The sequence below is a fragment of the Ranitomeya variabilis genome, chromosome 5 (genome assembly GCF_051348905.1).
Source record: "Ranitomeya variabilis isolate aRanVar5 chromosome 5, aRanVar5.hap1, whole genome shotgun sequence".
Taxonomy (NCBI): Eukaryota; Metazoa; Chordata; class Amphibia; order Anura; family Dendrobatidae; genus Ranitomeya; species Ranitomeya variabilis.
The window spans coordinates 152,381,835-152,409,830 of NC_135236.1; positions in this window are offsets into that span (position 1 = coordinate 152,381,835).

A 27,996-nucleotide genomic window follows, 5' to 3' on the forward strand; every position below is an offset into this window, starting at 1 on the left:
TGGGGATTAAGGTTAGGGGCATGTTCAGGATAGGGCTGTGGTTAGGGTTATGGTTAGGGATGGGATTAGTGTTAGGGGTGGAGTTAGAATTGGGGGTTTCCACTGTTTAGGCACATCAGGGGCTCTCCACACGCGACATGGCATCCGATCTCAATTCCAGCCAATTCTGCATTGAAAAAGTAAAACGGCACTCCTTCCCTTCCAAGCTCTGCCATGTACCAAACAGTGGTTTTCCCTCACATATGGAGTATCAGCGTACTCAGGACAAATTGGACAACAATGTTTGTGGTCCAATTTCTCCTGTTACCCTTGGGAAAATAAAAATTTGGGGGCTAAAAAATCATTTTTGTGGGAAAAAAATGTTTTTTATTTTCACGGCTCTGCATTATAAACTTTAGTGAAACACTTTGGGGTTCAAAGTTCTCACAAAACATCTAGATAAGTTCCTGGGGGGTCTGATTTCCAAAATGGGGTCACTTGTGGGAGGTTTCTACTGTTTAGGTACAACAGGTGCTCTGCAAATGCAACGTGACGCCCACAGACAATTCCATCTAAGTCTGCATTCCAAAATGGCGCTCCTTCCCTTCCGAGCTCTGCCATGTGCCCAAACGGTGGTTGCCCCCCACATATGGGGTATCAGCGTACTGATATAGAAGGGCTAATAGTTTGCCTTTAAGTGCCTTTTGCCTTTAATTGCTAGAATTACTAGAATCTGTTGTTACAGTAGTCTGCTAGTCTCCTCTTCAAGGAGACTATACTTCTTATCATGTATGTTCTCAATAGTCAGCCACAACATGCTCTGGGTACGTGAGAAATAAAGGTCAGTATGACCCTGGGTGATGGTGGGGGTTACATGAATTACATTGAGAGTTACATTTGTTGTAAATGGTATAAAATATTGCCTCTTGCTGCATTACATCAGATAAAAGTGACTTGCTCACAGAAATATGTGTGCGGTGTCCTTTGTCTCCAAGCACATTTGTAAAATGATGGGCATAACCTCCTGATTTGGCCTCACTGGTGATCTGGCATGTTCTGACATTGGGTCAGAATGCAAATAGCTATGACAGTTTTGGTGCCCAACGTGGGGCTGTGGTAACCAGCCTATTCGGAATCCGTATGTGGGAGCTTCCTGGGAGAATGGATATGCAAAACACCAGCTGCAGCAAGGTGAGAAATTTTATTCTTACACTCTGTTTTGCACTTGCAATCTCTCTTTTGGAACTCTCCATACCTCTGGGTAAAAGGCTGCAAACACGGTTTAAAAGAATCTACATTACCAGTGAGTTTTGTGTTTTGTCTGTTTATGTCCGTATGAGAGTTGAATAATAGAGTAATCAGATAATAATTGTCATCTGTAATATTTGTCAATATACTAATTGGTTGTGTATTTGTGTAAGTGTGAAGTATAGAGCTGGGATAGACTCTGTGCAGTGTTGTTGTTTTGGTCATTTTGGATTGGCAGTACATTATATGAAGCTGTATTTGGTATAGGGCCGTGGTTTTTGTTGTTTGGCCTTAAAGTGCTTTCAGACTGTCAGTAGACACTACTGCAGTTTTTTATATGGAGTTGTGTTAATTCCAAAGTGCAAAATAGGCAGGCTGTGTGAACCTTGTATGTATTTCTATGAGAACCTCTGAATGAGATGAGAGGTGAGTAACTGAGTATAAGGGATAAATAAATAAATCCCTCCCTGATTGATGAGGGGTTCTGTTAGGTGTGGTCCTCTGTATGTGACAGAAGACATTATTCAACTAAATATGAGCTGAATTAGGTGGAGTGATTGAGATAAGGGATTTTCTTCTTGTAAAAATCAACTGAAAAGTGAAAGGAAAAAGATGAAAAAAACAATCCCTGAATGAGCACGTATGAATGAATGATCACATAAGTATCATTACTTATCTAACTGTTGTTGAAGGTCCAGGATGAATGAGTTGTGGATATTTTTAATGTACATTTAATTTATATCTGAGATTCAGTGAAACCCGTGTTATATATGGTTTGACATTGGATAGGTTTCTATATGTGTTTTGGCCGGACGCAGTCAGAATCACCTTATTCAAGTTATGCAGTGAACTGCCTGTATAGAGAAACTGTTTTTAATTCCGAGAGGATGAATGTTTTGTAGAGATTAAGTCTGAAAACTGCTGCATTCTGTTTCTGTGTGAAAAACACTAAGCTCTTATCTGTGCTGAGTGCCAGAAGAAGGGGGGCATGGAGCTGTGCTCAGGAATATTGTGCTCTGAATATTCTATCCTTGTTGTAGTACGCGCTGAGAGATTTGTGTTTAAAGCAATAGTACTGTATGTATTGAAGTAGAAAAAAATATTGTAAGTTTAAATTGGACGTTGAAAATAAAAGAACTGTGCCTATTTTAGAGGAAATTTGTGTGATTGAAAGATTGTTTATATCAGCAAGGGCCTAGTTACTAAATCCGAGAAAAAAATTATATAGAGTAGCGGCGGATATTAACTGATTATTAAAACATAACTTTTACTAGATAAAATTAAAAATATCTATCCTAAAGTGCAAGTGAACGTGCATAAAGAAATGTGCTAGGTGTAGAAAAAGACAAATATTAAAAAAGGCAGTATAAAAAGAAATACCACTCCTATATTACTAGGGAATAATCCTCATTCATAGGGTGCCCTATTGAGATTAATCAACAATGACCAAGGCACTCTATTGAGGTATAGATCTCACGCAGAGTACTATAATTGGTATAAGGGTATTTCCAGACATATAACACTCAATTCACAATTTCTGGTTGTTGTGTCAGCCCGTAAATATTATTCCACTTTAAATCGGCGTCTTGCTCTGTGGAAATACACCCCTTCGTCTCACCAGAGACCGTACCGAGAAATATTCACTACCTCCGATCTCTTATAAAGTACTCATAGCGTCCATCATATAGTGGTATATATCTGTATGCTCATCCGTCTATTTTTGAGATGTCCCAATGAGCACATCTCAGACACGCAACTTGTACCCGCCATATACAGTGGGGCAAAAAAGTATTTAGTCAGTCAGCAATAGAGCAAGTTCCACCACTTAAAAAGATGAGAGGCGTCTGTAATTTACATCATAGGTAGACCTCAACTATGGGAGACAAACTGAGAAAAAAAAATCCAGAAAATCACATTGTCTGTTTTTTTATCATTTTATTTGCATATTATGGTGGAAAATAAGTATTTGGTCAGAAACAAACAATCAAGATTTCTGGCTCTCACAGACCTGTAACTTCTTCTTTAAGAGTCTCCTCTTTCCTCCACTCATTACCTGTAGTAATGGCACCTGTTTAAACTTGTTATCAGTATAAAAAGACACCTGTGCACACCCTCAAACAGTCTGACTCCAAACTCCACTATGGTGAAGACCAAAGAGCTGTCAAAGGACACCAGAAACAAAATTGTAGCCCTGCACCAGGCTGGGAAGACTGAATCTGCAATAGCCAACCAGCTTGGAGTGAAGAAATCAACAGTGGGAGCAATAATTAGAAAATGGAAGACATTCAAGACCACTGATAATCTCCCTCGATCTGGGCCTCCACGCAAAATCCCACCCCGTGGGGTCAGAATGATTACAAGAACGGTGAGCAAAAATCCCAGAACCACGCGGGGGGACCTAGTGAATGAACTGCAGAGAGCTGGGACCAATGTAACAAGGCCTACCATAAGTAACACACTACGCCACCATGGACTCAGATCCTGCAGTGCCAGACGTGTCCCACTGCTTAAGCCAGTACATGTCCGGGCCCGTCTGAAGTTTGCTAGAGAGCATTTGGATGATCCAGAGGAGTTTTGGGAGAATGTCCTATGGTCTGATGAAACCAAACTGGAACTGTTTGGTAGAAACACAACTTGTCGTGTTTGGAGGAAAAAGAATACTGAGTTGCATCCATCAAACACCATACCTACTGTAAAGCATGGTGGTGGAAACATCATGCTTTGGGGCTGTTTCTCTGCAAAGGGGCCAGGACGACTGATCCGGGTACATGAAAGAATGAATGGGGCCATGTTTCGTGAGATTTTGAGTGCAAACCTCCTTCCATCAGCAAGGGCATTGAAGATGAAACGTGGCTGGGTCTTTCAACATGACAATGATCCAAAGCACACCGCCAGGGCAACGAAGGAGTTGCTTCGTAAGAAGCATTTCAAGGTCCTGGAGTGGCCTAGCCAGTCTCCAGATCTCAACCCTATAGAAAACCTTTGGAGGGAGTTGAAAGTCCGTGTTGCCAAGCGAAAAGCCAAAAACATCACTGCTCTAGAGGAGATCTGCATGGAGGAATGGGCCAACATACCAACATCAGTGTGTGGCAACCTTGTGAAGACTTACAGAAAACGTTTGACCTCTGTCATTGCCAACAAAGGATATATTACAAAGTATTGAGATGAAATTTTGTTTCTGACCAAATACTTATTTTCCACCATAAAATGCAAATAAAATGATAAAAAAACAGACAATGTGATTTTCTGGATTTTTTTTTCTTAGTTTGTCTCCCATAGTTGAGGTCTACCTATGATGTAAATTACAGACGCCTCTCATCTTTTTAAGTGGTGGAACTTGCACTATTGCTGACTGACTAAATACTTTTTTGCCCCACTGTACATGTGAATACATCAATGCCAATAAATATAGCAAGGGTTCATACAGTGGATTATTTCAATTATGCGTTATTTTCATACTCATCTGGGTCCGCAGGATTAATTGCTGAAAGACCCTCAAGTACAGCAAAGTTGTCACTAGCAGTATTCATTGTGATGTTACTGTGCGGTTCCTTTGTCTCCTAATGTCTACCGACGCGTTTCCTCTCCATGATTCATCAGGGGAATATGACATTACCAAAGAATGAGCAGAGCTGCATTGCTCCTCTAGTTACCTGCCTTATATAGATATTCAAACAGATTGGCGCCATACCTCCGGACGCCAAGATCGGCGCTTCCGGGATACAGAGCGCATGCTCTAATACGGCTACGTCACACCTGATCATTGGGACGCAAGCGGTATGTCGTGAACCGCACGCGTCACTTCCGGAAGACTGGGCGCATGCTCAATTATGGCTGCATCGCACCTGGATACTGAAACGCCGCCGGCCTCAATGGACCATTAGGGTCACTTCCGGGTACGCGAACATTACCGTTCGCCGCGTACTGTCTGTACTATATTGCATCTTGACAGGCTTCACTTATTCAATACATAGGGAAAACCACCAGGTGCGATGAAGTGTAGTGAATATTTCTCAGTACGGTCTCTGGTGAGACGAAGGGGTGTATTTCCACAGAGCAAGATGCCGATTTAAAGTGGAATAATATTTACGGGCTGACACAACAACCAGAAATTGTGAATTGAGTGTTATATGTCTGGAAACACCCTTATACCAATTATAGTACTCTGCGTGACATCTATACCTCAATAGAGTGCCTTAGTCATTGTTGATTAATCTCAATAGGGCATTCTATGAATGAGGATTATTCCCTAGTAATATAGGAGTGGTATTTCTTTTTATACTGCCTTTTTTAATATTTGTCTTTTTCTACACCTAGCACATTTCTTTATGCACCGTCACTTGCACTTTAGGATAGATATTTTTAATTTTATCTAGTAAAAGTTATGTTTTAATAATCAGTTAATATCCGCTGCTACTCTATATGATTGAAAGATTGGTAAAAGATTCACCTGCTTCAAGTTGAGTGATTGATATAGCAAATTGAGGATCAACGGAGGAGGTAGCCAACTGCACTGCTGATGTAGTAGGTGACAGGCCTAACACATCTGGGCCTTCTTGCTACAGTTAGCTGGTTTTTGTTACGGGTCAGAGGAGGTTTAGCCTTCCCGTCCATGGAGCTGAGCTGGAGGGTTAGAGGCCTAACACATCTGGGCCTTCCTTTTTCTAGCCAGTTGATCTAACGGGTCAGAGGTGGTTTAGCCTTCCCGTTACATCCTTTAGGTCTACCGGGTCAGAGGTGGTTTAGCCTTCCCGCTAAATCTTGATACTCGCTCTGACTTGCTACGTGTGGCCACCCGTAGATGGTAAGGCACACTAAAAAGGGCATTTGCAGAATAAAGGTGAGTTGTCTGAGTGAATAAGTTGAAGCCATGGGCAACTTGTTCTGTGTGCAGTCAGGGCCCCAATGGGATCCAGAACCGCTATACAGATTGAAAAAGGAAGCAGTGAAAGATGTGGGACCAATATTGAAAAAGGCAAAAACGCCAGTGTGTGGATGTTTGGATGTACAAAAAGACACAGACAAGGGAGGAAAACAGCAAGTGAATAAATGTCATCTGAGAGAGTGCAGGAGGATGGAAGTAAGGTGTATTATGAATGTTTTGATGCTCAAAAGTCCGACTATGACCGACACATTACTGCTATGGTCATACCTTTGTATAACCAGAGACCCAGACAAGACAGATGGACTTGTAAACACTGTGGTCAGACAAACCCAGATTGGAGAAATACTTGTATGATCCCTACTGCAACCCGACCTAAGAGAATTGCACTGAATCCTGTCCAGACAAGATCACATGTAGTGACATTAGAAGCTGACACAGGATTGTGGTTAGTGGGTAGTGGGGACATTGACTTTTTGGGAGTAAGCTGACAGTAATCCATTTACTTTTTGGGAGTAAGCTGACAGTAATCCTTTTGGGAAGGAACTGTAGACCAGCATGTCATGTCACCCCCAACTGGTCATCTAGTCACCCCCACCACCAGACCCACCACCAGAGAACCAACCACATCAGGTAAGGTAAGACAGATACAGGAGTATTATCCCTGGAGGCACTCTGAATAGCTAGCTATGCTAAAACAATTGGCTGACCCTGAGAACCAACCTTTCCCATTTTACAGACAAATAAAGACAATATGATGGACGTATAAGTGCACCTGGGCAGACCTAGAGAGTTGGTGAGCACAAAAGCAGGTGACGTACTAGGACGCAAATTAAGACTTTTACAGATGTGACAAAAGGAGAGAGTGTAGAGATGTACTTTGGACGGTTACAGCTGAGATGGGCAGACATGGGGTACAGTCCCATAAACCCACTCGATGTTAAAATATTGGTAAATACATTCATTGACGGTATGACCAAAGGTTTACGAGACGCAGTACAGACAGCCAGACCTGAATGGAGAAATGTAGATTCAAAACACCTCCTGAAGGTTGCTAAAGGAGTTGAACAAACTAGGACAATAAGATGACATGTCATGTATGTTGGAGTACAAGGAAAACAGTAGAGACATAGTAAGGGACCTAAGGACTTAGAAACAGTGAAGTGCTGGAATTGTGGAGAAAATGGACACTCAGACCAATCTTCCACCTCCTTCACCTTCAGACTAGGAAACTGACAACCCAGTGACAAATGTGTGCCCTGTTCTTGTCCCCTCCGGACCTGGTCCTGCCTTGATGACCACCATACCAATGCCGGGAGGGAAAGAGACAGAATTCTTGATTGACACTGGGGCAGTCGGGACTGTGGTACACAAAGACTTGATAATGCCAGACATGATTACTGACGAGACTATGGAATGAATGAGGGTAGAGGGACAAGCGACTGAAGCCTCTATGACTAGTGTTGAGCATTCCGACAACATACCTTAGAAGACGTCACTGCTTTGTGATTGGTCGCGTAGCGGTCACGCGACCGCTACGCGACCAATCAGAAGCTGCGGACGTCTTCTAAGGTATTTCAAGCGCTTGAAAGACCTTAGGTGACGTCACTGCTTTGTGATTGGTCGCGTAGCGGTCACGAGACCACTACGGACCAATCAGAGCGCAGTGACCTCATCTAAGGCCCTTCAAGCGCGCATTCTTAGGTACAACGGCTCCCGGTTACAGCGGTAAAGTCCAGGCTGCGTCGGAGGGAGAGTATATCCCTATTTTTTATTTTAATTCTTTCTTTTGCACATTGATATGGATCCCAGGGCCTGAAGGAGAGTTTCCTCTCCTTCAGACCCTGGGAACCATACAGGATACCATCCCATACTTGGTGTCCCATTGACTTGTATGGGTATCGGGTATTGGTATCGGATTAGATCCGATACTTTGCCGGTATCGGCCGATACTTTCCGATACCGATACTTTCAAGTATCGGACAGTATCGCTCAACACTATCTATGACTAAACAAATAAGACTAGAATCACAAGACAGCCAAGAGGTGCTTACAAACTTATTGTTAGTGACAATACCCCTATGAATTTGCTGGGAGCAGAGTTGAGTGCTGTCTAGGCCATCATACAGTACTCTCCTGAGGGTATTTCAGTCACAAGTCCCCTTTTCATTTTAAACACTTGGGGCAGAGGAACGCCAGGGTCTTCCACGTGCACATTATACCACAGGTAAATCATGCCCAATTATGGTTACACTTAATTCCATTCATTTACCTGTTTAGTAGTTTCCTTGCACAAAATGGTATAGTTACCGTGTATTTCTAGGTTGTCTTCATATGCTATATAGTTTTTTTTAGCCATTCATTATATTGGCTCAAACCATAGTCACTGTTTATTTGTCTTTTCCACTTCTTATACCTTATCTCAAGCAACTGGCATTGATATTTGGTATTTTTCAAATCCCTTCTTTTTGTATTTGAAACTGTTAGGTATGGATTTATATAGGGCTGCTACTTTCTTAGAATAAGCTTGTGCTTTGCTGTAGCCTATGGCATTGTGCTCCCCCATTTTATGACTCAGCACCTTTCGTAATTATATATATATTTTAATATATATAATTTTCTTTTGGTAACATATTTTGTGAATCAAATTTAGTTCTTTAAGGGGTACTCTACCCAATCAAATACGGGTATAAATAATATTTGGACATTAATGTGTGACTTATATAAGCACTTGTGTAATATTGCAGCAATGGTGTATATGGCAAGAGTAGTGAAAGTAACACCTGACACCAGAATGTCTAAGGACAGGGAAAAGAGTCATGTACCAGACACCGTTTGGGCAAGGGGAAAATCTGATGTGGGTCGGCTGCCCATTCCCCCTGTCATGATAAATTAGAAGAAGGAACCACTCCTCTTTGGTTAAAGTAATACCCCTTTGAGCCTAGTCAAATCAATGGCCCTGAGCAGGGATATTAAAGAGTATGTTAAGGCAGGGGTTCTAGTGCAGAGATCTTCCCCCTGCAACACCCCTTTGAATTCCATTACAAAGAAAAAGGACCCAAGGGTTCCCCTGACACTTACAGAATAGTTCATGACTTACAGGCTATTAATGATGTTACAGTGAGTGTGACCTCAACTGTCCCTATACACACAACGTACGGTCACAGATTCCAGCTATATCAAAATGTTTCACAATCACTGATTTGGAAAATGCATTCTCCACCTCCTCCACAGATTGTACTATTACAATACGTGGATGACCTCCTGCTCTGCTGCCTGGACCAGATGTCCTTGCTGTGGCTTTTTAGCAGAAAAGGGTTGCAAAGTCTCACGTGACAACCTACAGTATTGCAAACAAAAGGTGACATTTTTAGGCCACAATATTACTAAAGGTACAAGACACCTCAGCACAATTAGACCCAGTAATTAGAGGGTCTCCTACGTGTGTCCGTGCTGTAAGAGCTGCTGTATTACTGCTAGGCATGTGAGCTCACACTGACTTTTTCTTTTGACAATTTGTTCCCCACATGACATTAATGCCATATTTGTACAAGTTCAACCAAAACACCTGTCTATGGCTAGACAGATCAGACTTGATTGTGCTCAAATACTAATTCCTGAATACGTCACCCTCAAAAGATATAATGTTCTGAATCCAGCCACTCATCTGCCTGTGGATTCAGAAAAGGGGGAATTGGTGACAGCATTGGCAGGTAAGAAAAAAAAAAAAAAGAGTACTCTGATACGTTGACATGACGCACGAGCATGACAGCATGACTGCATAGGAACTGATGAGTCAAGAGACAGTGGGTTTTACATATGTTCATGGAAAAAAAAAAACCTGTTCCTAATGCATATTTTGAGGTTTTTTTAGATGGCTCCAGTTTAGTGTTGAGCATTCCGATACCGCAAGTATCGGGTATCGGCCGATACTTGCGGTATTGGAATTCCGATACCGAGATCCGATACTTTTGTGGTATCGGGAATCGGTATTGAAACAACATTAATGTGTAAAATAAAGAATTAAAATAAAAAATATTGATATACTCACCTGTCCGGAGGCCCCTGGACATCACCGCTGGTAACCGGCAGCCTTCTTTGCTTAAAATGAGCGCGTTTATGGCCTTCCATGACGTCACGGTTTCTGATTGGTCATGTGCCGCTCATGTGACCGCCACGCGACCAATCACAAGCCGTGACGTAATTCTCAGGTCCTAAATTCCTAATTCTAGGAATTTAGGACCTGAGAATTACGTCACGGCTTGTGATTGGTCGCGTGGCGGTCACATGAGCGGCACGCGACCAATCAGAAGCCGTGACGTCATGGAAGGCCATAAACGCGCTCATTTTAAGCAAAGAAGGCTGCCGGTTCACAGCGGTAAGGTCCAGGCTGCGTCGGAGAGGTGAGTATATCAATATTTTTTATTTTAATTCTTTATTTTACACATTAATATGGATCCCAGGGCCTGAAGGAGAGTTTCCTCTCCTTCAGACCCTGGGAACCATAAGGGATGCCTTCCAATACTTGAGTCCCATTCACTTGTATTGGTTTCGGTATCGGATCAGATCCGATACTTTGCCGGTATCGGCCGATACTTTCCGATACCGATACTTTCAAGTATCGGACGGTATCGCTCAACACTACTCCAGTTACCACCAGGATGGGCGGTTCTACATTGGATATGCAGTAGTATCCTCACATGAGGTAATCCGAGCTGAACCACTCCCTCCTCATATGTCGGTGCAGGAGGCAGAGTTGAAGGCACCCACTGAGGCGTGTAGAGCTGCTGCAGGTAAAGTCGCTAATATTTACACAGATTCGAATTGTGCATGGGGAATATCCCATGATTATTGCCCTATCTGGAGAATCAGAACGTTTCTTACATCAGCCGGTAAGCCCATTAAAAATGCAGAGCTTATGGAACAATTAGTGGAGGCATTGATGTTACCAGTCCAGGTTGACATAGTCAGGGTAAAAGCACACACGAACGGTGACTCTGTGGAGGTAGAGGGCAACAGAAGGGAGGACGAGGCTGCTAAAGTAGCAGCAAGGTGGCCTAAGGAGCAGTGGATGGTGGCGGGGAGTCAGCGTATTCCAGCCACACTGAGCCTAGATGTCCTGAAATCCCTCCAGCTGCCCAAACAGAGAAGGAACACTGTGGAAAAATGGGAGCTGAGCTCAACTCAGAAGGAGTATGGGAGAATAAGGATACATTTTATATACCAAGGTCCCTGTTTCTAATTATGGCGCAAGCAACACATGGCCCCACTCACACCTCAAAATGTCACATGTGTCCATGGTAAATGCCTTCAGGATCGCTCCTGGTTTCAGTTACGCAGCCGCAAAGCTCGTACGGTCATGCCTCATCTGTGCACAGCACAACCCTGGAAAAACAGTAAAAATCCATAAGAAAGCTACACCCAGGCCTCTCTACCCATTTCAGAGACTGCAGACTGGCTACATACAGCTACCCAAGGTAGGAGTGTAAGAAAAATGTCCTAGTATGTGTAGATCTCTTCTCTGGTTGGCTGGAAGCCTATCCAGTAAAATGTGCAAATGCTAAAGCGACTGCAGACAAGCTGATGAAAGAACTGATCTGCAGGTATGGTGTCCCAGAAACCATAGAAAGCGATAGGGGTACACACTTCATGGGAGAAATAATGAGGGAAGTCATTCAGGCCCTGGAAATACAGCAAACATATCATACACCATGTAGATCACAAAGTAGTGGGAAAGTGGAGAGACTAAATGGGACACTTAAACTGAAAATTCAAAGGCCATGGCAGACACAGGAAAGAGCTGGGTAGAGTGCTTGTCTCTTGCACTCGTTTCAGTCAGGCACACTCCAAATAGAAAGACAGGATCGGCTCCTTTTGAAGTCCTGTTTGGCAGTTTGCCAAAGACTGGTCTGTGCTACCAATGCAACATGGTGCTATGACAGCCCATGTCCAGGCCTTGCAGAAAAGACTTAATGTGGTGCATAAACATGTGTTTTCATCCATTCTAGATCCTAATGCCAGTGCAGACGTACATCTGCTGAATCCAGGTGATTGGGTTGTCATACACAGACACGTGAGAAGGAGCCTAGATCCACGGTTTGACGGCCCGTTTTAAAGTCCAGCTGACCACATACACCTCAGTGAAACTTGAGGGAAAGCCCACCTGGATCCATGCCAGTCACTGCAAAAAGATCTTTTCACTAGCAGAATGACTGTTCTCCCAATCACCTTGCTGGCAGTGGTAGGATTTTTGCACCTTACAGAGACACTGGATAAACTTTTAAATGTTGACAAGGACAACAACTTATTCAACATCATGCTTTTCTTATAAAAGATGCAGAAGGACAAAAACTGCTGGACTGTTGGATCTGTATACACAGCCCAGTATCTGCAAGGACTATGCTGTACTTAGCCTTATCCCAGGAGCCAAGGAAGGTATTAGCACCACACTGCACAGACAATGAGACTTGGACTCAGATTTTCTAGGTTCCTTAAGGCTCTTAATGAGACTAATACAATATAGAGACTCCTTTTTAAATTCAGCCAATTGGCTTAGCGGCCTAGCGGGATGGATTATTTTTGGAATTATACAGACTTGCATGTTGTTTTGCTTATTGTTTTATGTAGCCATAAAAGCGCTAATATATGTATTACCGAAGCTATTGAAGAGTATGTTTAAGGAAGGAATCTAAGGCTGTGCCATCTATAGTGTATCATAGACCCCGGATAACCACTGCTAACTGAGGAAGTGAGTGTCCACACTGAGGGTGGATTTGCGAAGCAGGTAGAAAGCCCCCTTATGGGTACTAGACCCATGAGACAGTAGCTCCTTGTGGACATCAGCTGACCCGGTGGCAGAGGTTATACCAGTTACAAAAGGGGGAAATTGATATAGAAGGGTTAATAGTTTGCCTTTAAGTGCCATTTGCCTTTAATTGCTAGAATTACTAGAATCTGTTGTTATAGTAGTCTGCTAGTCTCCTCTTCAAGGAGACTATACTTCTTATCATGTATGTTCTCAATAGTCAGCCACAACATGCTCTGGGTACGTGAGGAATAAAGGTCAGTTTGACCCTGGGTGAAGGTCAGTATGACCCTGGGTGATGGTGGGGGCTACATGAATTACAATGAGAGTTACATTTGTTGTAAATGGTATAAAATATTGCCTCTTGCTGCATTACATCAGATAAAAGTGACTTGCTCACAGAAATATGTGTGCGGTGTCCTTTGTCTCCAAGCGCGCTTGTAAAATAACGGGCGTAACCTCCTGATTTGGCCTCACTGGTGATCTGGCATGTTCTGACATTGGGTCAGAATGCAAACAGCTACGACAGTACTCATGACAAATTGCACAATAACTTTTTCTGTTCAATTTCTCCTGTTATCCTTGGGAAAATAAAAATTGGGGCAAAAAGATCATTTTTGTGAAAAAAATATGATTTTTTATTTTTGTAGCTCTACCTTATAAACTTCTGTGAAGCACTTGGGGGTTCAAAGTGCTCACCACACATCTAGATAAGTTCCTTATGGGGTCTACTTTCCAAAATGATGTCACTTGTGTTTTTTTTTACTGTTTAGGTACATCAGGTGCTCTCCAAACGCGACATCGCGTCCTATCTCAATTCCAGCCAATTTTACATTGAAAAGTCAAATGACGCTACTTGCTTTCCGAGTTCTGCCATGCGCCCAAACAGTGGTTTACCCCCACATGTAGGGTATCGGCATATTCAGAACAAATTGTACAACAACTTTTGTGGTCCAATTTCTCCTGTTACTCTTGGTAAAATAAAACAAATTGGATCTGTACTAATTTTTTTGTGAAAAAAAGTTAAATGTTCATTTTTTTTAAAACATTCCAAAAATTCCTGTGAAGCAACTGAAGGGTTAATAAACTTCTTGAATGTGGTTTTGAGCACCTTAAGGGATGCCGTTTTTAGAATGGTGTAAATTTTGGGAATTTTCTATCATATAGACCAGTCAAAATGTGATGTGATCCCTAAAAAAATGGTGTTGTAAAAATGAGAAATCGCTGGTCAAATTTTAACCCTTATAACTTCGTAACAAAAAAAAATTGTTTGAAAATTGTGCTGATGTAAAGTAGACATGTGGGAAATGTTACTTATTAACCCCTTCACCCCCAAGGGTGGTTTGCACGTTAATGACCAGGCCAATTTTTACAATTCTGACCACTGTCCCTTTATGAGGTTATAACTCTGGAACGCTTCAACGGACCTTGGCGATTCTGACATTGTTTTCTCGTGAAATATTGTACTTCATGATAGTGATAAAATTTATTCGATATAATTTGCGTTTATTTGTGAAAAAAAATGAATATTTGGCGAAAATTTTGAAAATTTCGCAATTTTCCAACTTTGAATTTTTATGCCCTTAAATCACAGACATATGTCACGCAAAATACTTAATAAGTAACATTTCCCACATGTCTACTTTACATCAGCACAATTTTGGAACCAAAATTTTTTTTTGTGACGGAGTTATAAGGGTTAAAAGTTGACCAGCAATTTCTCATTTTTACAACACCATTTTTTTTTAGGGACCACATCTCATTTGAAGTCATTTTGAGGGGTCTATATGATAGAAAATACCCAAGTGTGACACCATTCTAAAAACTGCACCCCTCAAGGTACTAAAAACCACTTTCAAGAAGTTTATTAACCCTTCAGGTGTTTCACAGAAATTTTTGGAATGTTTAAATAAAAATTAACATTTAACTTTTTTTCACAAAAAAATTATTTCAGCTCCAATTTGTTTTATTTTACCAAGGATAACAGGAGAAAATAGACCCCAAAATTTGTTGTACAATTTGTCCTGAGTACGCTGATACCCCATATGTCGGGGTAAACCACTGTTTGGGCGCATGGCAGAGCTCGGAAGGAAAGGAGCGCCATTTGACTTTTCAATGCAAAATTGACTGGAATTGAGATGGGACGCCATGTTGCATTTGGAGAGCCCCTGATGTGCCTAAACATTGAAACCCCCCACAAGTGACACCATTTTGGAAAGTAGACCCCCTAAGGATCTCATCTAGATGTGTGGTGAGCACTTTGACCCAACAAGTGCTTCACAGAAGTTTATAATGCAGAGCCGTAAAAATAAAAAATCATATTTTTTCACAAAAATGATCTTTTCGCCCCCAATTTTTTATTTTCCCAAGGGTAAGAGAAGAAATTGGACCCCAAATATTGTTGTGCAATTTGTCCTGAGTATGCTGATACCACATATGTGGGTGTAAACCATTGTTTGGGTGCAGGGCAGAGCTCGGAAGGGATGGAGCGCCATTTGACTTTTCAATGCAAAATTGACTGGAATTGACATGGGACGCCATGTTGTGTTTGGGGAGCCCCTGATGTGCCTAAACATTGAAACCCCCCACAAGTGACACCATTTTGGAAAGTAGACTCCTTAAGGAACTTATCTAGATGAGTGTTGAGCACTTTGACCCAACAAGTGCTTCACCGAAGTTTATAATGCAGAGCCGTAAAAATAAAAAATCATATTTTTTCACAAAAATGATCTTTTTGCCCCCAATTTTTTATTTTCCCAAGGGTAAGAGAAGAAATTGGACACCAAAAATTGTTGTGCAATTTGTCCTGAGTACGCTGATACCCCATATGTGGGTGTAAACCATTGTTTGGGCGCAGGGCAGAGCTCGGAAGGGAAGGAGCGCCATTTGACTTTTCAATGCAAAATTGACTGGAATTGAGATGGGACGCCATGTTGCGTTTGGGGAGCCCCTGATGTGCCTAAACATTGAAACCCCCACAAGTGACACTATTTTGGAAAGTAGACCCCTTAAGGAACTTATCTAGATGTGTGGTGAGCACTTTGACCCAACAAGTGCTTCACAGAAGTTTATAATGCAGAGCCGTAAAAATAAAAAATCATATTTTTTTCACAAAAATGATCTTTTCGCCCCCATTTTTTTATTTCCCCAAGGGTAAGAGAAGAAATTAGACCACAAAAGTTGTTGTGCAATTTGTCCTGAGTACGATGATACCCCATATGTGGGGGTAAACCACTGTTTGGGCGCATAGCAGAGCTCGGAAGGGAAGGAGCGCTATTTTACTTTTCAATGCAAAATTGACTGGAATTAAGATGGGATGCCATGTTGCGTTTGGAGAGCCCCTGATGTGCCTAAACAATAAAAACCCCCACAAGTGACACCATTTTGGAAAGTAGACCCCCTAAGGAACTTATCTAGATGTGTTTTGAGAGCTTTGAACCCCCAAGTGTTTCACTACAGTTTATAACGCAGAGCCGTGAAAATAAAAATTCTTTTTTTGTTCACAAAAATGATTTTTAGCCCCCAGTTTTGTATTTTCACAAGGGTATCAGGATAAATTGGACCCCAAAAGTTGTTGTCCAATTTGTCCTGAGTACGCTGATACCCCACATGTGGGGGGGAACCACTGTTTGGGCGCATGACAGAGCTCGGAAGGGAAGGAGCGCCATTTGGAATGCAGACTAAATGGATTGGTCTGCAGGCGTCACGTTGCATTTGCAGAGCCCCTGATGTACCCAAACAGTACAAACCCCCCACAAATGACCCCATATTGGAAACTAGACCCCCCCAAGGAACTTATCTAGATGTGTTGTGAGAACTTTGAACCCCCAAGTGTTTCACTACAGTTTACAACGCAGAGCCGTGAAAATAAAAAATCTTTTTTTTCCCACAAAACTTATTTTTTGGCCCCCAGTTTTGTATTTTCCCAAGGGTAGCAGGAGAAATTGGACCCCAAAAGATGATGTCAAATTTGTCCTGAGTACGCTGATACCCCATATGTTGGGGTAAACCTCTGTTTGGGCACACGGGAGAGCTCTGAAGTGAAGGAGCACTGTTTTCCTTTTTCAACGCAGAATTGGCTGGAATTCAGATCGGATGCCATGTCCCGTTTGGAGAGCCCCTGATGTGCCTAAACAGTGGAAACCCCCCAATTATAACTGAAACCCTAATCCAAACACACCCCTTACCCTAATCCCAACAGTAACCCTAACCACTCCTCTAACCCAGACACACCAACCCTATTCCCAACCATAAATGTAATCCAAACCCTAACCCTATCTTTAGCCCCAACCCTAACTGTAGCCCCAACCCTAGCCCCAACCCTAGCCCTAACCCTAGCAATAACCCTAGCCCTATCACTAGCCCTAACACTAGCCGTAACACTAGCCCTAACCCTAGCCCTAACCCTAACCCTAGCCCTAACCCTAGCCCCAACCCTAGCCCTAACCCTAACCCTAACCCTAGCCCCAACCCTAGCCCTAACCCTAGCCCTAACCCTAGCCCCAACCCTAGCCCTAACCCTAGCCCTAACCCTAGCCCTAACCCTAGCCCTAACCCTAACCCTAGCCCTAACCCTTGCCCTAACCCTAACCCTAACCCTAGCCCTAACTCTAGTCCTAACTCTAGCCCTAACACTAAAGGCCCCGTCTCACTTAGCGACGCTAAAGCGATCCCAACAACGATACGACCTGTCAGGGATTGTTGCTGCGTCGCTATGTGGTTGCTGGTGAGATGTCAAACAGTGAGATCTTCCAAACGATCGCTGCTGCGATCTCGCTGTTTGACATCTCACCAGCGACCTGTAGCGACCTGTACAACGATGTCACATGGGAGCTATTATGACGATTCAGTGTCTGAGTCGTCAACGAGGTCGTTGGTAAGGTGTCAAACACAGCGATGTGTGCTACCCAGCGGGACCTCAATGATGAAAAAAAGGTCCAGGCCATTTCGACACGACCAGCGATCTCACAGCAGGGGCCTGGTCGCTGCTACGTGTCACACATAGCGAGATCGCTACTGAGGTCGCTGTTGCGTCACAAAACTTGTGACTCAGCAGCGATCTCGCATAGTGAGACAGGGGCTTAACTCTAACCCTAATGGGAAAATGAAAATAAATACATTTTTTAATTTTTTTATTTTTCCCTAACTAAGGGGGTGATGAAGGGGGGTTTGATTTACTTTTATAGCGGGTTTTTTAGCGGATTTTTATGATTGGCAGCCGTCACACACTGAAAGACGCTTTTCATTGCAAAAAATATTTTTTGCGTTACCACATTTTGAGAGCTGTAATTTTTCCATATTTGAGTCCACAGAGTCATGTGAGATCTTGTTTTTTGCGGGACGAGTTGACATTTTTATTGGTTACATTTTCGGACACGTGACATTTTTTGATCGCTTTTTATTCCGATTTTTGTGAGGTAGAGTGATCAAAAACCAGCTATTCATGAATTTCTTTTGGGGGAGGCGTTTATACCGCTCCGCGTTTGGTAAAATTGATAAAGCAGTTTTATTCGTCGGGTCAGTACGATTACAGCGATACCTCATTTATATCATTTTTTTATGTTTTGGCGCTTTTATACAATAAAAACTATTTTATAGAAAAAATAATTATTTTGGTATCGCTTTATTCTCAGGACTATAACTTTTTATTTTTTTGCTGATGATGCTGTATTGCAGCTCGTTTTTTGCGGGACAAGATGACGTTTTCAGCGGTACCATGTTTATTTATATCAGTCTTTTTGATCGCGTGTTATTCCACTTTTTGTTCGGCGGTATGATAATAAAGCGTTGTTTTTTGCCTCGTTTTTTTTTTTTTTTCTTACGGTGTTTACTGAAGGGGTTAACTAGTGGTGCAGTTTTATAGGTTGGGTCGTTACGGACGCGGCGATACTAAATATGTGTACTTTTATTGTTTTTTTTATTTTATTTAGCTAAAGAAATGTATTTATGGGAATAATATATTTTTTTTTTCTTTATTTAGGATATATTTTTTATTTTTTTTTTACACACGTGGGGAATTTTTTTTTAACTTTTTTACTTTGTCCCAGGGGGGGACATTACAGATCATTGATCTGACAGTGTGCACAGCACTCTGTCAGATCGACGATCTGCTGTGCAGGGCTGCAGGCTTACCAGCGCCTGCTCTGAGCAGGCACTCGGTAAGCCACCTCCCTCCCTGCAGGACCCGGATGCCGCGGCCATCTTGGATCCGGGACCTGCGGCGAGGAGGGAGGTAGGAGACCCTCGGAGCAACGCGATCACATCGCGTTGCTCCGGGGGTCTCAGGGAAGCCGTGACCGCTCCTGGCACATAGTGCCGGATGTCAGCTGCGATAGTCAGCTGACACCCGGCCGCGATCGGCCGCGCTCCCCCCGTGAGCGCGGCCGATCGGCTATGACGTACTATCCCGTCGAGGGTCAGATAGGCCCAGGTCACCTCGACGGGATAGTACGTTTAAGGTCACAGAGGGGTTAAGTATTTTGTGTGACATATCTCTATGATTTAAGGGCATGAAAATCCAAAGTTGGAAAATTGAGAAATTTTCAAAATTTTCATTTTTTTCACAAATAAACGCAAGTCATATGAAAAAATGTTTACCACTATCATGAAGTGAAATATGTCACGAGAAAACAATGTTAGAGTCACCTAGATCCATGGAAGCATTCCAGAGTTATAACCTCATAAAGGGACAGTGGTCAGAATTGTAAAAATTGTCCCGTCATTAACATGCAAACCACCCTTGGGGGTTAAGGGGTTAATTGAAATCAGTTGGTGAAAAAATTGCTCAGGTGCGTCTCCAAGTCTAAGACTACTAAATGTTTTCCTATATTGTCAACCAAAAACTATACAATGAACTAAGGGACAAGATACACATGTGAAGGAATAGTGACAGGAGTGTAATGTTCACGGGATTTCAGCAACCCGGGTATGAGGGGTGCAGGGTGCCCCAGTTTCACAGACAAACTGACAGAAAGGGGCAGCACTGTCTTGAGCCTTCAATCTCCAGCTCTGAAGTCTAGTGCAGTGCTGTGTGCACCAGAGAAGAAGTGGCTTTTGAGTCAAAAGTGGAGTAGGGTGCTCACATGCAAGCACTGCAATCTGGATTCCACTGCTGCGAGCATGGGAGCTGAAAGGCAATAGCGGCTGTGCTGTTTATAATATGCTCGCTGATGTCTGTACAGGGTGTAGGTGGAAGACGTGAAAAGGGCGGGAGAGATCAGTTTTGATTTTTGGGGCCAAGTACAAAATTTGTTCTGGGGCCCATTTAACCACTGAATGATTACATCAAAGTAGATGCAAGATTTTTAGACTTTAAGGTAATTTTTCATCAAGTGTTTGCTATGTAAACTAAGAACAGTATGATTTAGGACGAGTTAAAACACAGAATTCAGTGATACGTCATTTATAATCAGGCTGTGTGCTCTTATTTACTTACAGTGAAGGTTTTATCACCATGACATTATCATTGCTGTGACTTGCTGCCTCGTGAGCTTTGGTCTGACCATGCCCCCTCCTTTGATAAACTGCTTGTTGTCAATAGACAATGTATATACAGAACCTGGTGTGGGCAGGGTAATCTTTTTCAGCTCTGCTTCATACTACATCTAAAAAGTCTGATTATGTCACAACTGCTACACCCAGTAAACTAAGCTATACATAATTGGATTCAGGGTGTCTTTTCCTACATCATGCTGATTTCAGATGAAGTAGTAAAACGCTCCTGAAAGATTTTCCTCAAAGAGAATGAATCTCCAAAAAAATTATCATTCACATCAAGTTTTTATGTTAAATGTATTATATTTGTTTTTTTTTCCATTTTCCATATCACATTCCATAGTTAACTGCTTCATCGCAAAGCCTGTTTTCAACTTCCTGGCCAGGCCAATTTTTACAAAGTTTACTGTCACTTTATGAGGTCATAACTCTGGAACGCTTCATTAGATCTAATTGATTCTGAGACTGTTTTCTCATGCCATATTGTACTTCATGATTGTGGTATAATTTCTTTGATATGAATTGCGTTTTTTTGTGAAAAAACGGAAATTTGGCGAAACTTTTTAACATTTTGCCATTTTCAAAATTTTTAGTTTTATGTCCTTAAATCAGAGTGATATCACACAAAATAGTTAATAAATAATATTTCCCACATGTCTACTTCACATCAGCACAATTTTTGAATCATCAATTTTTTGTTAGGTAGCTATAAGGGATAAAAGTTGACAAGCAATTTCTCATTTTTCCAACAAAATTAGCAAAACCATTTTTTTCAGAGACCACATCACATTTGAAATGACTTTTAGGAGCGTATGTGACAGAAAATACACAAAAGTGACACCATTTTATAAAAACTGCACCCCTCAAGGTGTGCAAAACCACATTCAAGAAGTTTATTAACCCTTCAGGTGCATCACAGGAATTTTTGGAATGTGGATGGGAAAAATAAGACTTATTTTTTACTTTCACAAGGGTGACAGGAGAAAATAGGCCATACAATTTATTGTACAATTTCTCCTGAGCATGTCGATACCCAATATTTGGGGGAAATCTACTGTTTGGGCACATGGCAGGGCTAGGAAGGGAAGCAGCGCCATCTGACTTTTTGAATGTAAAATTTGCAGGCATAATTAGCGGACAACATGTCATATTTGGAGAGCCCCTGATGTGCCTGAACAGTGAAAACCCCAACAGTTGACACCATTTTGGAAACTAGACCCTTTAGGGAGCTGATCTAGATGAATATTAAGCACCTTGAACCCACAGGTGCTTCTCAGATGTTTATGAAGTAGAGCCGTGAAAATAAAAAAAAAAATCACATTTCTCCCAGATAAATCTATTTTAGCTCCATATTTTGCATTTCCATAAGGGCAACAGGAGAAACTGCTCCATACATTTTATTGTGCAATTTATCCTGGGTGCACAGATATCCAACATGTGGAGGAAAACAACGGTTTTCAGCCCCTAATGTGCCTAAACAGTGGAAACACCCAATAAGTGACACTGTTTTGGAAACTAGACCCCTTAAGTAACTTATCTAGATGTGTATTGAGCACCTTGAACACACAAGTGCTTCACAGAAGTTTATAAGGTAGAGCCATGAAAATAAAAAACTCATACTTTTCCCACAAAAAATCTTTTTTAGCTCCAAATGTTGTATTTTTACAAGGGTAACAGGAGAAAATGGACCCCAAAATTTATTGTGAAAATTCTCCTGAGTTTACCAATAGCCCATATGTCATCGAAAACTACTTTTGATCCACAGTGCAAAGCTCAGAAGGGAAGAAACACCATATTATAGTACAAATTTTGCTGCACTTGTTTGAGGGTACCATGGTACATTGGCAGAGCCCCTGAGGTGCCAACACAGCAGAACCCCCATAAGTGTCCTGATTTTACAAACAAAATCTCTCAATGAATTCATCTAGGGGTGCAGTGATTATATTGACATCACAGTTGTGCCACAGTCTTTTATACCATTGAGCAGTGACGATAAAATAATTTATACTTTTACCGCCAAGATTGTGTGTTAGCCCCAAGTTTTACATTTTTATACTGGGAAATGGGTAAAAATGGCAAAATATTTGTCCCACAATTTCTATTGAACCTGGCAATACCCCATATGTGGCTGTACAGTACTAGTTAGCCATACGGAGAGACTCGGGAGAGATGGAACGCCATTTGCCTCCTGGAATGTAGATTTTCCTAGAAAAGATTGTAGATTCCATATAAAGATCCCATAAGTGATAGAAAAGCAGAATCCCCCTTAAGTGACCCCATTTTGGAAACTATAATTTTTGGGGAATTTATATACAGATGTAGTAACGATTTTGACTCCATGGGTTTTTTCCAGAAACAAGCAGTAGTTGATGTTGCTGAGTGAAAATCGCAAACTGCTGTTGTAGTGACCAGTACATTATGCCCAGCTCATGCTTCCTGAGAAACGCACCTGTAAATTAGGCGGGCTCTCCTCACTACAGAAATGCCAAACATGTGAGCGCTAAATGTGGTTTAGGCACACTGGGGTTGAGAAGGGAGGGAGGACATTTGGATTTGGGAGCATAGAATTTGCTGAATTTCTTTTGGAAGGCGAGGAGCCATTTAGCAGTTTCAGAGCCTTTGTGCTACCAGTAACATGGAAGCCCACTATATTTACATTAATAGATGACGGACCTGACTGAGGGCTTGTTTTTTTTTCTGGATTGAGTTGAAGCATTTATTGGGAACATTTTACATAACAGTTATGATCACATTTATCCGCCACTCTACGTTAAGCACTTACATCAGGGTTTCCATCTAAGGGCTCATACTCACCTGCGAGAAACTCGGATGAGTCTAACATGTTAATACCCGGCGCTGCTGCCGGCACTCAGATCAGAGCGTGCGGCCGCATAGGAATACAGGTGAGTATGAGCCCTTAATCTTCGAGTGACGTGACAGATGAAACTCCAGATGGATCCATTCACAATAATGAGGCAGTAGAGTTACTCTGGACTCCGTCTGGCCTCTGTTCAGCTGTTTCCTTCTTTGCAGAAGTGCACAAAACTGTAGCAGACTGCACTTTTATGCAATCCTAAAAAGACGAACACTGACCGATCACTGGTCCTAAGGCATCCACAGTGCCTCCATCTGCCTCATTATAGGGAATTTTCTGATGGGGATTCTGTCTGAATCAAGAATTTCAGAGATTTACATGAAAACCTCGAGACAAGTGCTCAGCACAGAGCGCAGGATAAATGTGCGTCAAATCTTATTGCAATTTTTGGGAGGTAGAATGAACAGATCAACAACAGGCAAAGAACTGGTTTTTTTACACCATTCCTCACGTTTTATAAGAGATATGGTGACTTTATTCTTCGGTTCGGTGCGATTACAGCGATACCAGATTTATATTGGGTTTTTATGTTTGGCTGCTGTCACACACTAAAAAATGTTTTTTAATGAAAAAAGAGCTATAATTTGTCCATATTTCAGACCACACAGAGTAATGTGAGGGCTTGTTATTTGCAGGACGAAATGACTGTTTTATTGGCACCATTTTCAGACACATTACATTTTTTGATTGCTTTCTATTCTGATTTTTGGGAGACAGAATGAACAAAAAGCAGCAAGTCAGGATTTCTTTTTATATATCATTCCGTGTGTGGTAAAATTGATAAGGCACTTTTATTCTTTGGGTCAGTATGATTACAGTGATGCCACATTTGTATTTTTTCATGTTTTGGCACTTTTACACAATATAAACTATTTTATAGAAAAAATAATTATTTTTGCATTGCTTTATTCTGATAGTGATAACTTTTATTTTTCCACTGATGATGCTGTATGACAGCTTATTTTTTGCTGGACAAGATAACTATTTCAGTGATACCATATTTATTTATATTTGGATTTTTTTGTGTTTAATTCCACTTTTTGTTTGGGGGTATGATGATAAAGCATTGTTTTTTGCCTTGTTTTTATATGGTGTTCACTAAAAGGGTTATCTAGTTGGACATTTTTATAAGTCAGATCGTTCCAGAAATGGCAACACTAAATATTTGTGCTTTTAATGTTTATAATTTTTTTTCAATAAAAATATCTATTCATGGGCACAATATATTTTATTTTTCTTATTATTTAAAAATATTTTTACAGTTTTTTTAAAACTTTTTAAATTTTTTTTACTGACTTTTATTTTTGCAGGCTGATCGCATGTACAGCATAGACACATTCTATGCAAACTGTCAATGCTGCACTGAAAGGCAAACTTGCTGATCATGTTCTGAGCATGATCAAGCAACTTTGCTGGCTCTGGTCACCCAGATGTCGGACGACATTGGGTCACCATGGAAACAATCGAGACCACGCGATGATGTTAAGGGGTCTCTGATCCAAGGGCAGAGGGGTTTTCTTCCCTTTTCTTTATGTCATTTTGAGGTAGATATGGTGACTTTTTGATCGCCTCTTATTACATTAATTTCTGCTGGTGCTTCGACAGAAAAAATGCAATTCTTGCATTTTTATTTTTTTCCTTATTACTCCATTTATCTTTGTGATTAATTTATTATATACTCTGATACAACAGACTTTTACAAACACATCGATATTCAATATGTGTATTTTTGTATCTTTTTTATTTCTTCATTTTTAATGGGAATAATTAGGGCTGATATGAACTGTCATACTTTTTGTATTTTTGTTCATATTTTTAAAAACATTTCTTTTACTCTTTATTGTTAGTCGCAATATGATCTCTTGTTCTATGCACACCAACACCACAGCATTGCAATTTATATAAAAAAATCAAAGTCTCCTGTAAATGCCATCCAAGATGGCTTTCACTGGAGTAGCATCATTACAGGCACAGGGGTCTTCAGCAGACCTCTGGCCATTGTGGCAACCCATCAGTGTAGCACAATCACATCATAGGCATGACTGATGGGCACATATAACATCATTCCCCATGCTTGTGCTCCATAAATGCTACTGTCACAGATTGACAATGGAATTTGACAAGTTATTATCAGCCACAAGTGGAACTCTCCTCCATCTGCTGCTGTTACAGGCAAATGATGGTTAGTTATTACAGCATCATCTGCCGGCAAAGATGTGAGCTCAGCTTGTAAGGAGCCAAAATATGACTTACCATGTATGTCCTTTGTCATAAAGGGGTTAATCTCTTGAATGAAATGTCCTGAAATGCATACACATAGTTATGTTGCTTCCAGGGGTAATCATTTTTAACAACAGGTACTTTTGTGTGGTAACAATGGCATTGCATGATGCAGAATTTATTCCTATTGTACAATCTACATGTAACGCTCAAGCTCAGACTGGTTGGGGCGGGCATGTGGGGATGTGGTCCCACTGGACCACAGACCAGACTTCCCTGGAAGGGGCATAACTAAGTAGCTTCCTAGGTGTTCCCTGGAGCCTATGATGGTGAGGTCAGACTTGTGCGGCAGGTAGCTACCAGGTACCACTCCAGGGTGGAGTCTGACTGTGGATGCTGATCCCACTGCGGGACAGGACAGAGGCAGGCATGGCAGTTACACTGGCTGACGGACGGGTATGGCAGAGGCCCTGATGGGCAGACTGGCTTGACGGAGATACAGGCAGGCAGACAGGCACGGCTGGCACTCTAGCAGGCAGGCAGGTGTATGGAGACAGGTAAGAACCTGTACAGACTGGAAGGTATATGGAAACAGGTAGGGACCTGTTTGGACTGGTGAATATAAAGAGACAGGTAGAGACCTGTACGGCAAGTTGCAGAACAGAGATAGAGCAAGGCCGCAAGAGCGGATGCAAAGCAGAGGCACAGAAGGTGGAGTTAAGAGCAGGAGGCGGAGCCTAGAACAGAAATGCAGGAAAGAGCAGAGAAGGATAAGACAGATCTAAGAGCAGAGAAGAGGAAGGTGGAACTAAGCTTAAAAAAGGAGAACGTTGAAAAGGAGAGGGAGGACCTAAAGACGGAGCCACAGGAGGCGAAGCCAAGAGCGGAGATGCTGGAAGCGGAGCCAAGAGCGGAGGTGCTGGAGGCGGAGCCAAGAGCAGAGATGCTGGAGGAGGAGCCAAGAGCCAGAAGGCACAGAGCCGCAGGTTGTGGTGAGCAAAGCAAAGAGGCACCGAGCCACAGGTAGTGGCGACCAGAGCAGAAAAGTGCAGAACCACAGATAGTGGCAAGCAGAGAGATAGCGCAGTGATACACGCAGCAGAGTGGAAATGGCAACAACCAAAGCAGGAACAGGAACAGACATAAACCAGAGTTCAGACAGGAATGGACATAAACCAGAGTACAAACATGAACAGACATAGACCAGAGTTCAGACACAGAAGTAACGGAACACAGATTCAGACCAGGGTATGACGCCCCACTGGGTGGCAAGCACAGACCAGGGTACTACACTCCACTGGGTGGCAGACAGAGACAGAACCAGACACTTCAGCAGCAAAGTACTGACTGAGGAAGTAAGTTTGCTCTGGCGTCCTCCAATGGGTGAGGACGCCTTAAGAATCAGAGGCCTCTAGGCTATTGGCCAGAGACACCTTAGGGAGGTGCACATGGACTGAATAAGAAACAGGAGTTGCTGGCGATGCTCCCCTATGCACACAGACAGAAAGTGTACACAGAGCAAGCGGCCATGAAGCACACGGCATGGAGCCGGCAGCAGACAGATCTCACAGCATGGCACAGGCTGAGTGAATTGATGTATCAAGCAGGTGGGGTATGGAAGGCCATGCAGTGATGCCGGCAGGGTTGTTACACTACATTTACAATGTTCCAAATACAGCATACATAGGATCTAATAAATATTTATATACATAAAAAGTATTATCTTCTACATTTTCTAAACTTATGACCAATATATCGCAAGTTTATACTATCACCTACTTCAACAATAACTGAAGCAAAAAGAGTTAAGTACAAAAATTTATATCATCATTTTATAGATGGACCTGTTTATTATATGGAAAGGATCCATAGAAAATGTTGTTTCCTTCCAGGAATCAATTATATATGCCCTTTTCTGGATTTAGTTCTTCTTATATTCTTCGATATGGTTACAATTATCAATCTTTAGCTTGCATTTTATTTTTCCTTTTCAGCAGGCTAGCACTACTGTATATTTACATATACGGTAATTTCATATATTTAATATTATATGCATTTCCGCCACTAATGAACTTCTGTCATTTCATCTATGTAAATAGTAATATTTATCCTTGTTTGTCCTTCATACATTTGTGCTATACACTTTCTGGTAGAGCACAACCACTGATTAATTAAACAACATGAATTTTTCTCGTCACACTGAACTTTCTTTAAATTCAATAACAAAGAGTTCACTGAAACTGGAAAAAGATTTAATGCAGACCAAGAAAATTAAATTAAACCCAAAGTAGGTGGATTATAAACCTGGAATATCAAGCCAGGGTATAAATATAATCTACAAAGTGATGAAATGACTGAACACTCTATTAAGAATAGGGTGATTAAAGTAGCATCTAGGTAAAAGCTAAAATTGTAAATAATTCATATTACGGTAATTTAAATCACAAAAATGGCACAATTTACATGAATTACAGCCAAAAAAAATTAATTATA